At 45.1% G+C, this 12,444-nt stretch overlaps 1 protein-coding gene across 1 annotated transcript in view; it reads right to left on the bottom strand.

Annotated features, from left to right (window-relative positions):
* The window catches only part of LOC124620075 (dynein axonemal heavy chain 1-like), an 804,068-nt gene that overhangs the window by 683,967 nt on the left and 107,657 nt on the right, over window positions 1–12,444 (bottom strand). The gene's annotated exons all lie outside the window — the stretch shown is intronic.

Genomic DNA, 12,444 nt, shown 5'->3' on the forward strand with positions numbered 1-12,444 from the left:
CTCCCACAGGAGATCTTCCGACCAGAGACAATCGTGGCATCGAAGGGCCGTCTTGAGGGAGTGGTGCCATCTCTCCACCAATGCATTGCTTTGTGGGTGATAGGCGGTAGTGTGTATTTTTTTTAATACCACAGATATTGCAGAGGATGGTGAAAAGGGAGGATTCGAACTGTCGACCCAGATCGGTGGTAATTGTGGTCGGGCACCCAAAATAAGCGATCCATGAGCCAATGTTGGGGAGAAGGACAGCCTCAACCCAGCGAGACAAATGGTCTATAGTTGATAAGATATATCTAGGGCCCTCCAAAGGACGAAGAGGGCCGATCACATCAATATGTGTGTGACAGAATCGTCCTGCGGGAATGTCGAACTTGCCCAGAGATGGGGAGGTGTGGTGGCTGATCTTCTTGGGCTGGCAAGCAATGCAGCTGCATGCCCAGGTTTGACAGTCCTGTTTGATATTCCTCCAAAAAAACGTTCTGACATGAGATGTGTGGTAGCTCGAATGCCTGGGTTGGCTAGGTTATGCAGGGCGTCGAAAACCTGTTGCCGCAGTCCGGGTGGGAGCAAAGGGCATAGGGTGCCAGTCAAAGAATCACACCACATCTTGTTGGAAATGCCAGGAAATTTAGCCTTTATGAAAACAAGTGATGTTTGTGGATCTTATAGGAGAACCTGAGAACCTTCATCAGAAGCTTGGAGGGAGGCCAGATCAGAAAGATCAACAATGCAGGAAACAGCACTGATCCGCGAGAAGAAATCCGCAGCAACGTTATCTGCACTCTTGACGTAATGGGTGTATGTTGTGAACTGAGAAACCAGGTCAAAAGTGGCCGTAACGTCAAGGGAGTGGGTGCTCAGGTGGATTGCAGAACGCTTCTGCCAGTGATTTGTGATCGGTGAGCACGAAAAACGAAGATCCCTCTATGTCGGGGCGGAAATGATTGATTGCCTCATAAACAGCAAGGAGCTCTCTATCGAATGCAGAATATTTTCTCTGAGCCATAGATAGTTTCTTGTATTAAGAAATGAAGGGGAGAAACCGTGTTCCCCTTGCGTTGTTGCAACAATGCCCCCACTGCGATGTTGCTGGCATCCATAGTGATGAATAACTCAGCTGAGGGGTCGGGGTGGGCAAGTGTCACAGCATGAGCTAAAGAACTCTTCAGAGCCTCTAAGGCCTCCAGCATCAGAGCAGTGCAAGAGATGGGTATGATTCCGGAAGTTTGTTTGTCTGATAGCGCATCCGTCAGGGGTGCCTGAACAGGGCAGCGGAAGGCAGATGGTGACGACAGTAATTGATGGTGCCAAGGAAATGGTGTAGCTATTTGTAAGTAGCTAGGGGCGGCAGAGACGTGATAGCCTGCACACGAGATTTTGGAGGCTGTATTCCGCCAGCAGAGACAGTGTACCTAGGAAGGAGATTGACGCCTGGTGCAACTGAAACTTGTCTTTGTTGACCTTGACACCACTGGAGTTCAATGTCTGGAGGACTGTAGACAGATGACTTTCATGTCCCTCCACTGAGCTGCTGAAAATAAGGATGTCGTCCAGATAAACAAAGCAAAACTCGAACTGTCGCAAGATAGAGTCAATGAAACACTGCCACGTTTGGGCCGCATTCTTTAGGCCGAATGGCATGAAGTGCTATTGGAATAAATCGAGTGGCATGATAATAGCCATTGAAGGAATGTCTTAACAGGAATCTGGTGGTTGGCGCATTTACAGTCAATAACACTGAAAATTGTGGCGCCAGATAACATATGAGTGAAGTCATTGAGGTTCGGAACTGGGTCATTGTCCATGATGGTACGAGCGTTTAAGCATCTGTAATTGCTACACATCTTTCGTGTTTGGGGACAAAGTGGATTGGTGACAACCAGTTGCTGTCTGAAGGTTGCAGGATCATTAATCTGCTGCCGGCCCTAGCGCAACTTGACAGGGTTGAGGAGTCGGACCTTATGCCTAATAGGAGGGCCGGGAGTGGTAACTATCTTGTGTGTCATTACATCAGTGACGGAAGAAACTGAGAACTGGACATGAGGTTGGTTAATGTCCTGGCACCGAGTCCTCGGACGAGTAGGGCGAATCTGCTGCCGGGCCTAGCGCAACTTGACAGGGTTGAGGAGTCGGACCTTATGCCTAATAGGAGGGCCGGCAGTGGTAACTATCTTGTGTGTCATTACATCAGTGACGGAAGAAACTGAGAACTGGACATGAGGTTGGTTAATGTCCTGGCACCGAGTCCTCGGACGAGTAGGGCGTGATGAGGAGTAGCCGTTAGCGCGAGTGGAGAAAGGTAGCACGAAAGTAACATGTCTCTTACAGGAGCGCGGCATGCACTTGTATGGAGGGGATGGGTGCGCATGCAGTGCCAAGCGAAGGGGAACAGGGATTGACTGTCTGCTGTTAACCTTGCACTGGACAACCAGCACAGACGAGAGCAGTGCTGGCGTACACGTGGGACAATAATGGCCGCTGGGTCATGTGGCCGGTGAGTGAGAGAGGGGGAATGTTTGTCAACATGCGCGGCAGTTGTTCGAGAGGTGGGCGTTGTTGCAACGTGCACACGTCTGTAATTAGCACCACTGTTTGAAACACATGGCACTGCATGAGGCGAGTGCGACAGGGGGGATTGGAACTTCACACGCAAGTAAAGTTTGTGGACTAACCTGGTGAGAGTTCGAGCTAGGCTCGGCCAAGCAATCTTGTTTATGTGGCAGTGCCATGGACTGCAGATAAAGAAGCGAGGTACAAGCCGTGATGAGCTCACTGTAAGTGGATGTGATGCATTGTTTCAGTTTCTAGTTGTCCTGGCGGAGTTGTGTCGCCGAGTCGTATTCTGACAGTAGGTCGGTAACGCAGGTCACAATGTTGCCTACGAGGGCGGAGCACTCGCGTATGGTATTGTATGCTGCAGTGGACACAGAGCGTTGGACATAGGTGCGGATGCACAGTATGTGAGTTTTCGAAGGATGGTGGAGCACTGAACCCTGTATGACGTTCAGAGATAGTTAATAATGAGACAAAAAAATCCATACCGAGGATCAGTTCATTGATGTCGCAATGTAGAACGTCCATGGAAAATGTAGAGAAGGAGATGGGGTCACCGCAATCTTTACTGAGCCTGATGTAAGTGACGTCGACACGTTGACAGCTCGTAGAAGTGACTTCGTCTGTGAAGAAGTGGGTGGAGCCATCGAAATAGGTATGATCGACACGTCAGCAGTGTCGACCAGAAAAGCTCGACCTGATGCAGTATCAGTCACATAGAGACGACCGCTCGGCCGGGCGGACAAGTGGACGGAGTGTAATGTAAGAGGACGCCTGTTAGGATCCCTGCAGGACTCGGCATCTCTTAGTTCCTGTGGTCGGCATGGCAACCTGCACTTCTTGGCGTCGTCGCATAACACTTTGTGGTACCAGCAGAAAGGGTGAGCAGGGTGAGGAGAATGTGGAGACTGCGACAGTAGGGGCGGCTTGTCCTCATTGATTTGTTCCAGTAAACAGACCGGTATGTAAAGTGCGTGGGTGATCCTGGAGTGCTCAGACAGTGGAGAGAGTGAGCCGACACTGCCAGGAGAAGCAGACGAGGTGACAGCGGAGTGAGCCCTGCCTCTGCCGGCCGAAGGTCGGTATGTGGTGGCGGCTGTGCCTACGAACAGTGTGAAATGAACCTGCTGATGTTGCCACAGTAGCGAATACAACTGGTCAGCGATGCATAGGCAGGAGCCGATGGACTCGAACGAGTGATGTAACAGATGGATCTTTAGATCGGTAGGTAGTTTGGCATACCACACAGCTAGGTGCTCCTCGTAGAGAATCTTGATTATTAACTCTTGTGGCGAGCAGGCAAGTCATTCCATTATAGTCTTCTTTGTAAACTCGTATTTTGGTGCAGGCGGCAGCGAAAGGAGTAGGTCACAAATCAAATTCGAGTAGTCGTAGAGGTGTGTGATGAGGCAGAGAAACTTTGAGTTGTAGTCATACACATGATGTAATTCGAACAGATGCTCGACAAGCATGAACCACAATGCTGGGTTGCCCTTGTATAAGGGCGGTAGCTTCGGTAGGCAGCCAGGAGGGGGTGACGATGGTGGCTTCGGTGTCTCCTGGGGTTGTGGTTGAACTGAGGTTAAGTCAGAGACCCGGATTTAAATCAGGCGAGCGAATCTGTAGTAGTGGCAGCTGGCATAGTTGACTGTGTGTCAAGAAAACAAAGTGTGGCAGGCACAGATGGTACCGTGGAAACGGGCGGATGGACGGCACACGAGGGGGGCTCGGAAACCATGAGTGACGAGTTCTGGATGGAAACGACCCACTTCTGGAACAGGGCAAGAGACCGGCCACGCAGACACAGGTCATGCTGTGGGAGCGGCAGGCTGCTGAGCGACAGGAAATGGGGACCTCCACAAGTGGGCGGGAGGGAGGGGGTTGAGAATGCCACATGTATGGAAACTATCTCATGCATAACATGCCTGTAGGGCATGTGGCAGGCCACTGAGGCAAGGTAAGGGGTCCATGTTAAGCGAAACACTGAATTGTGCATGTAAATGTGAATTGGACACAACTGGAACACCAAGTGCACAAAACGTATCTGGCGCGGTTTGTAGTAATGGCAGCATTGCACATGGCCTGACAGTAACTGATGTAGCATGCCGGTGGGTGGCTAAACACATGTTCGAATCGAGATCACTTTGTTCTTGAAATACTCAGTTTGAAGAGACACAATTCAAAATATTGTTCAGTTCACATATCAGTGTCAGATGGACATAATCCAATGACTTGAAGCCTGAGTCCATCGTTTGCTCTAACAGCGTAGTTGTCGACCGTTGAAAACTAATGAGGTTAGCACACGGCATTGGCTGAGAACGCAAATTACTGTGCATAAATGATAAATACGCCGTTGGCGAAGAAACGAAGAAACTCTGTGAGAGGAGTTGTGCTTCCACATCACCGAACAAGGCATTGTTTGGTGTGGTCATTGCATAGTGCATATAACCTGTTGCATAAACATCAGCGCGGAAGACGCAAAACACAAACGAACTGCAGGGTCACCACTATGGGAACGGGATCAGTAATCGGGATATAGAAAACTTAATTCCCATATATGTCGTAGCTTGTATATATTTACACTGGACACTGTGTCCATACAGAATGAAGTATAACAAAGAACTGACTAAGATAAAGATGCAGGCTCGACAGAGCACTTAAGAGTTCACAGATGTTAAGTTTCGTGGTCGATACGAACTATCGACGCCAAAACACCTCGTTTTTAAATTATTTTAACTATATAAAAGCTGTTAAATTCTTTAAAAAAACGCTTAATTTAATAAATTTAACTGTAAAATGTGAAGAAATGGTGGGTGATACAGTGTGTTAAGTATCATATTTGGATTTCCCACCCTAAAAAACATAAGAATAAGGTATTTTCAGCAAAAAAGTTTTTCTATTGTTCGCCTGTGTAATCATTTCAGATCAACAATCTGATCTTATCTTGGAACTTATTTCCTACCATGCACAATGCACAATTTCAACTGCAGACTGGAAAGGCTGCTAAAAGTAAGCACTAGCCCAGGTGGTAACTCTAAAGAGGAATCCACAATTGCTTTTTGCAATGCATCTGGAATAGAATTCTGGGGAGTCCAAAAATCTACTGTTAAGTTGAAGCATCCTTGGTATCATTAGAAACTCGAGTCTGAAAGGAAATTCTTAAAACCACAGAATTTTTAAGGGTGAACCAGGAATAAAAACTATGACAGGCATGCTAATACTCGGTACTGCCTCCTATATTCATAAAAATTTAGTAGATAATGCTATAGAATTCAAATCCAATTCAGAAAGACTCTCTCTTCTCACAGTGAAATGCAATTATTGCCATGCTCCAATTAATGATGACAATAAGAAAAATCCGAGTAAAGTAGAAACATTCTGGGAACTTTTGGAATGTTTTGATACAACAGGGGGTTTTTAACGCACAAATTGGGAGGGAAAAAACTTTTCAAAAAATAGCAGGAGAATATCCTACCCATAAAAGAAAGAACAAAAATTTCAAAGGTTTAGTTAATCTTTGTAAAAATTTTTAGCTGAAGTTGATGTCAACTTCCTTCAAAAAACTGCCAAGAAAAACATAAAGAAGGATATCTCCAAATACAATGCTACGGGAGTTAAAGCTATATCACATGACTATTTCCCAAAGCAATATTAAAGAAATAATGAAACTAAAAGTAATAAGAAATATGGAATTTGACTCTGATCATCACCTGTCTAAAATTAAACTGAAACTTCTCCCCAATAAAAACAAAAAAAAAAAAAAGATAGGAAAATTGATTAAATATAGCAAAATCAGGATCAACAACACAAAAAAGACATCAAAACATTTCCAAGAAAAATTAAAATAGCTACATCAGAGAAATGGGAAGAATTAGCCAAAGAAATCAGTCTGAATCAACAAAATGAAGAAGAAAGTCTGGCAGAATGAAACCTGTGAAAAAGTAGTCGCAGAAAGAACAACAGTGGAAAAAATGAAAACGTTCTGGGAAGATAGAGCACCTTCATGAATTTAAAATGCAAAGGAAAGAAACAGCAAGAGTAATTAAGGATGCACAACAATCTTTACAGATGTCACAACTTCTTGACATACAAAACAGCTTTGTTGAAAATAACTCCCGGAATTTGTACCTGTTTAAAATATCATCTAAAGGACTACTAAGCTCAAAGTATTTATTTCACAGATGAAAATGGTGAAACAGGTCTCAGCTATAATCAGAACTGTGAAATACTTCAATAAAGTCTGTGGAGAAGACTGTATTACAGCTGAACTAATAAAATAGTCTCAACCAAAAATTGCAACTAACCTTTAAATCATGTTTGAAGAAATATGGGAAACTGAAAAGATTCCAGAAGACTGGAAAGTGGTCCTTACCCATTCTTTGCACAAAAAATGTGATAAGCATTAGGGGGAAGTGGGAACGATAGCAGGTTGAGGGTGGGGGAAGGTGCAGTGACATTTGTGGGAGAATGCAGGGACATGATGGGGATATGGTAGAGCTGCTAGACGCACCTCAGAGGTTTGAGTGGTGAGGGATTTGGGGGGGGGGGGGGGGGGGGGGGACGGAAAGGGAGTGGAAAAGGAGAGGAGTACAGAAGGGGGAAAAGCGGAGAATAGAAGACTGTGTAGTGCTAGGGTGGGAGCAGGAAAGGGGATAGGTAGGTGGAGGACAGTGACTAGCAAAGGTGCCAGAGGGGTTAGGGGAACATAGGATATATTACAGGAAGAGTTACACCTGTGCAATTCAGAAAATTTGGTGTTGGTAGGAGAAAGATCCAGATGGCATTGGCTGTGAAGCAGTAATTGAAGTGAGGCACACTCTGCTGGGCAGCGTGTTCAGCAGCCGGGTGGTCCAGCTGTCTCTTGGCCACAGCTTGTCAGTGACCATCTATGTGGACAGGCAGCTTATTAGATGTCATGACCATGTGGAAAGCAGCACAGTCGTTGTTAGTTAGTTTATAGATCACATGACTATTGTGACAAGTAGCCCTGCCTTTGCAGGGGTACAAGAGGACTGTGGCTGTACTAGGGTAGGTAGTGGTGGTAAGATGTATGTCTCTCAGTCTACTGCTGTGATATGAGCCATGAGACATGAGGTTAGGAGCAGTGGTGAAATAGAGATGGATAAGGACATTGCATAGGTACAGTGGATGGCAGAATATCATCATGAGGAGGAGAAGGGTAGTAGGTAAGATATTCCTCATTTCGTGGAATGATGGGAGGTGGTTGAAACCCTAGTGGAAAACACGAATTAGTTGCTCCAATTATGGGTGATACTGAGGCACAAAGTGAATGCTCTGTTGTGGCTGTACAGTGGATGTGTGGGAGGTGGTAATGTGACTGCAGGACAAGGCACCGGACAGCTGTTTCTGTAAAAGGTTGGGAGAGTAATTTCACACTGTGACAGCCTCAGTGAAAGTCATGGTTTATTTGAAGAGGAACTATGGGTGGTTAAGTTGTATGGAAGTGATTTATTGGTATGGAATGTGAGGCAGTTGATGAAGTTGAGGTGTTGCTGTTGGTTAGTAAGTTGATATGGACAAAAGTACAGATGCAGCCATCCTTGTGATAGAGGTCAACATCAAGGGTTGAGGAGGCTCAGATTAAGTGAATGGGGGAGAAGGTGTTGAGGTTATTTTATTTTATTTTATTTACTTGTCAAGTTCTGTAGGACCAAATTGAGACCGAGTGAGGTGGCACAGTGGTTAGACACTGGACTCGCACTCGGGAGGACGACGGTTCAATCCTGCGTCCGGCCTTCCCGATTTAGGTTTTCCGTGATTTCCCTAAATCGCTCCAGGCAAATGCCGGGATGGTTCCTTTCAAAGGGTACGCCCGACTTCCTTCCCCATCCTTCCCTAATCTGATGAGACCGATGACCTCGCTGTCTGGTCTCCTTCCCCAAACAAACCAATCAACCAAATTGAGGAGCAAATCTCCAAAGTCGTGGAACATGTCAGTACACGAAATTACAACATAAACATAATAACAGATAAAAATAAATGTTCATGAACCTTAAAAAAGTCAATCCATAAGTTTAAGTAAACGCTATCAGCAATACAATAAAAATCAGCTTAATTTTTCAAGGAACTCCTTGACAGAATAGAAGGGGTGACCCATGAGGAAACTCTTCAGTTTCAGTTTGAAAGTGTGTGGATTACTGCTAAGATTTTTGAATTCGAGTGGCAGCTTATTGAAAATGGATGCAGCAGTATACTGCACACCTTTTTGCACAATTCTGCTGAGTATTAACTGAGTGGAAGCTGCTTATTCTTGAGAATAAACTAATATTGGTAACAATAAATGACAATAAGGAATATACGTATTGAGAGGCCAATGCCAAAATACCTAGACTCGTGAACAGAGGTCGACAAGAGGTTCGTGAACTAACACCACTTATTGCCCGAACCGCCCATTTCTGAGCAAAAAATATCCTCTTAGAATGAGAAGAGTTACCCCAAAATATAATACCATATAACAATAGCGAATGAAAATAAGCAAAGTAGAGTAATCTTCGTGTCGAACGATCACTCATTTCTGATACCATTCGAATAGTAAAAATGGCAGTATTAAGTCTTTGAACAAGATCCTGAACGTGGGCTTTCCACGACAGCTTACTATCTATCTGAACACCTAGAAATTTGAACTGTTCAGTTTCACTAATCATATGCTCATTCTGTAAAATTAAAACGTCAGGTTTTGTTGAATTGTGTGTTAGAAACTGTAAAAACTGAGTCTTACTGTGATTTAGCGTTAAGTTTATTTTCTACAAGCCATGAACTGAGGTCATGTACTGCACTATTTGAAACCGAGCCAGTGTTGCACACAACATCCTTTACTACCAAGCTAGTGTCATCAGAAAACAGAAATATTTTAGAGTTACTCGCAATACTAGAGGGCATATCATTTATATAAATAAGGAACAGGAGTGGCCCCAACACTGATTCCTGGGGCACCCCACACTTGATAGTACCCCACTCAGACCCCACATCACAGCCGTTATCGACTTTGTGAATAATGACCTTTTGCTGCCTGTTGCTAAAGTAAGAGGTGAACCAATTGTGAGATACTCCCCGTATTCTGTAATGGTCCAAGAATGTGAATTGGGTATTCTATCCTCACCCTTGGTCCACATGATGAAGATGCCATCTGTGAATCTGAGCCAGGTGACAATTTTGGATTAAGGGTGGTTATGAAGGATTCCCTCCAGATGGCCCATGAATATGTTACTAAAGGATGGTGCCTAGTAGGGGGGCCATTACTACACCACCGATTTGTTTGTACCCTTCATGGAAGAAGTAATTATGAGTGAGGCTGTGGTTGGTCATGGCAACCTGGAAGGAGATAGTAGGTTTGGAGTGAGTTGGATGTTGAGGAAGATAGTATTCTGTAGAGCCAAGACATGGGCATTAGGGGCATCAGTGTAGGAGGAGGTGGGATCAACAGTGACAGGCAGGACGCTGTGTAGTAAAGGAACAGGAACTGTGGAGAGTCAGTGGAGGAATGGTTGGTGTCTTTAATATAGGAGGGTCAGTTACATGTGATAGGCAGAAGGTGTTGGTCTCCAACAGCAGAGATTTTCTCAGTATGGACATCCTAACCAACCACAATGGGATGTTCAGGGTGGTTGGGTTTATGGACCTTAGGAAGCATGTAAAAGTTAGGAGTTCAGCAAGTGGTAGAGGTGGCAAGAGACATATTCACAGGGAAAAGTTGTGGGGTGGGCCTAAGGATTTGAGGAGGAATTGGAGGTCCTGTTGAATTTCTGGAATGGAGGTTACAGCGGCAAAATTTATAGGTGGACGAATCTGACAGCTGGTGGAGTTTTATAAGGTTGGGAATAGTTTTTAGGTGGGAGCTTGTGGTTCTTTCTGCAGATATAAGATTGGTTTCCACACTGAGGCAATTGGGGAATAATGGTGAAGAAACGTTTAATGTTAAGAAATTCTAGAATGTTAACAGGGATGATTTGGGGACAGAGGGGGAGACTAATGGTTGGATGGAGTAGTGAAGGGTTCAATACGGGGTTTAGGTTGAGTCTGAATGGTAGGGTTAGCTATGAGAAGGTTTTTCCACTGTAGGGACTGGGAGAAGAAGAGAAAGTCTTTAACAAGTTCAGCATAGTTGAATTTTGGAGTAGAGTGATAGGTACAGCCTTTGGAAAGAATTCTTCTGTGGGACTGAGGCTTTTGGAGGAGATGTTCATGACTGTGTTTCAGATTCTGGAGTATGTATGGTGAAGGGAGGGAGTTTATGAAGACATAGTAAATCTAATAGGTCTGCAAGGCAGGCTTTGCCAGCTATGAGTGGATGTGGGGGAGGTAGAGTTTGGGGACAGTGATAGTGCAAGGAGGGAAGAACCTAAACAGGTCCAAAACACAGTCATGAGCCTTTCCTCCAATAGCCTTAGTCCCATAGCAGTATCAGCCATTTCCAAATGCCTTATCTTTTTCCCTACTACCGAACACACTCATGCTGGACTTGTTAAAGACCTTCTTCTCTCCTTGTTTCCTACTATTCAGACTCAACCAATAACCAGTATTGAACCCTGCATGACTCAGTTCACTACTCCATCCAACAATGATTCATCCCCTGTGTCCAAAAATAACCCCTGTTAACATTACAGACTTTCTTAACCTTAAATCTTGCTTCACCATCAATCCCCAATTCCCTCAACATGGACACCAACCTTATATCCACAGAAAGAACCACAATCCCCCACCTAGAAACTATGCCCAACCTTATAAAACTTCACCAGCTGTCAGATTTGTCCACCTATAAACCCCGCCACAGTAACCCCATTTCAGAAATCCAACAGGATCTCCAGTCCCTCCTCAAATCCTTTGGCCCATCCCAGAAGCTCTCCCTGTGAATGAGTATGTCTCTTCTCACCTCTACCACTCGCTGCACTCCTACCTTTTACGTTCTTCCTAAAGTCCATGAATCCAACCACCCTGAACACACAACTGTGGCTCGTTAGGGTGTCCATGCTGAGAGAATCTCAGCGCTTGTGGACCAGCACCTTCTGCCTATCACATGTAACCTACCCTCCTATATTAAAGACACCAACCATACCTCCACTAACTCTTCACAGTTCCTGTTCCTTTACCACACAGTGTCCTGCCTGCCACTGCTGATTCCATCTCCTTCCACACTGATGCCCCTAATGCCCAGGTCTTGCCTCTATAGAATATTGTCTTTCTCAATGCCCAATTCACTCCAAACCTACAACCTCCCTCCAGATTGCCATGACCAACTTATCCTCACTCACAATTACTTCTTCCTTGAAGGCTTCAGCTACAATTGAATCAATGGTGTAGCGCTGGGCACCCACGTGGTACCATCCTTTGCCAATCTTTTCATGGGCCATCTGGAGGAATCCTTCATAACCGTAGAGAATCCCAACCCCACACCTGTTTCAGAATCACTGACGACATCTTCATGATATGAACATAGGATGGGGACACGCTATCCACATCCCTTCAGAATCTCAACACCTTCTCCCCCATTTGCTTCATCTTGTCATCCTCAACCCAACAAGCCAACTTCCCTGATATTGACCTCCACCTCAAAGATGGCTACATCAGTACCTCCATCCATATCAAACCTACCAACCAGCAGCAACCCCTCCACTTCAATAGCTGTCACCCATTCCATACCATGAATGGGATATACCCCATTCCATACCATGAAGTCAGACTAGCCACCCGTGGTTGTTGCATCTGTAATGATGCCCAGTCCCCTTCCAAATATACCATGGTCTCACTAAAGCCTTCACTGATCAAAATTATGCTCCAAATATTGTACAGCAACAGGTCTCCAGTGCCTTGTCTCTCCAGTCACCTTAGCACCTATCACACCCCCACTTTCCAGGCATAAAGGAGCATCTTCCT

This window comes from Schistocerca americana, chromosome 6 (assembly GCF_021461395.2).
Source record: "Schistocerca americana isolate TAMUIC-IGC-003095 chromosome 6, iqSchAmer2.1, whole genome shotgun sequence".
Classification (NCBI taxonomy): Eukaryota; Metazoa; Arthropoda; class Insecta; order Orthoptera; family Acrididae; genus Schistocerca; species Schistocerca americana.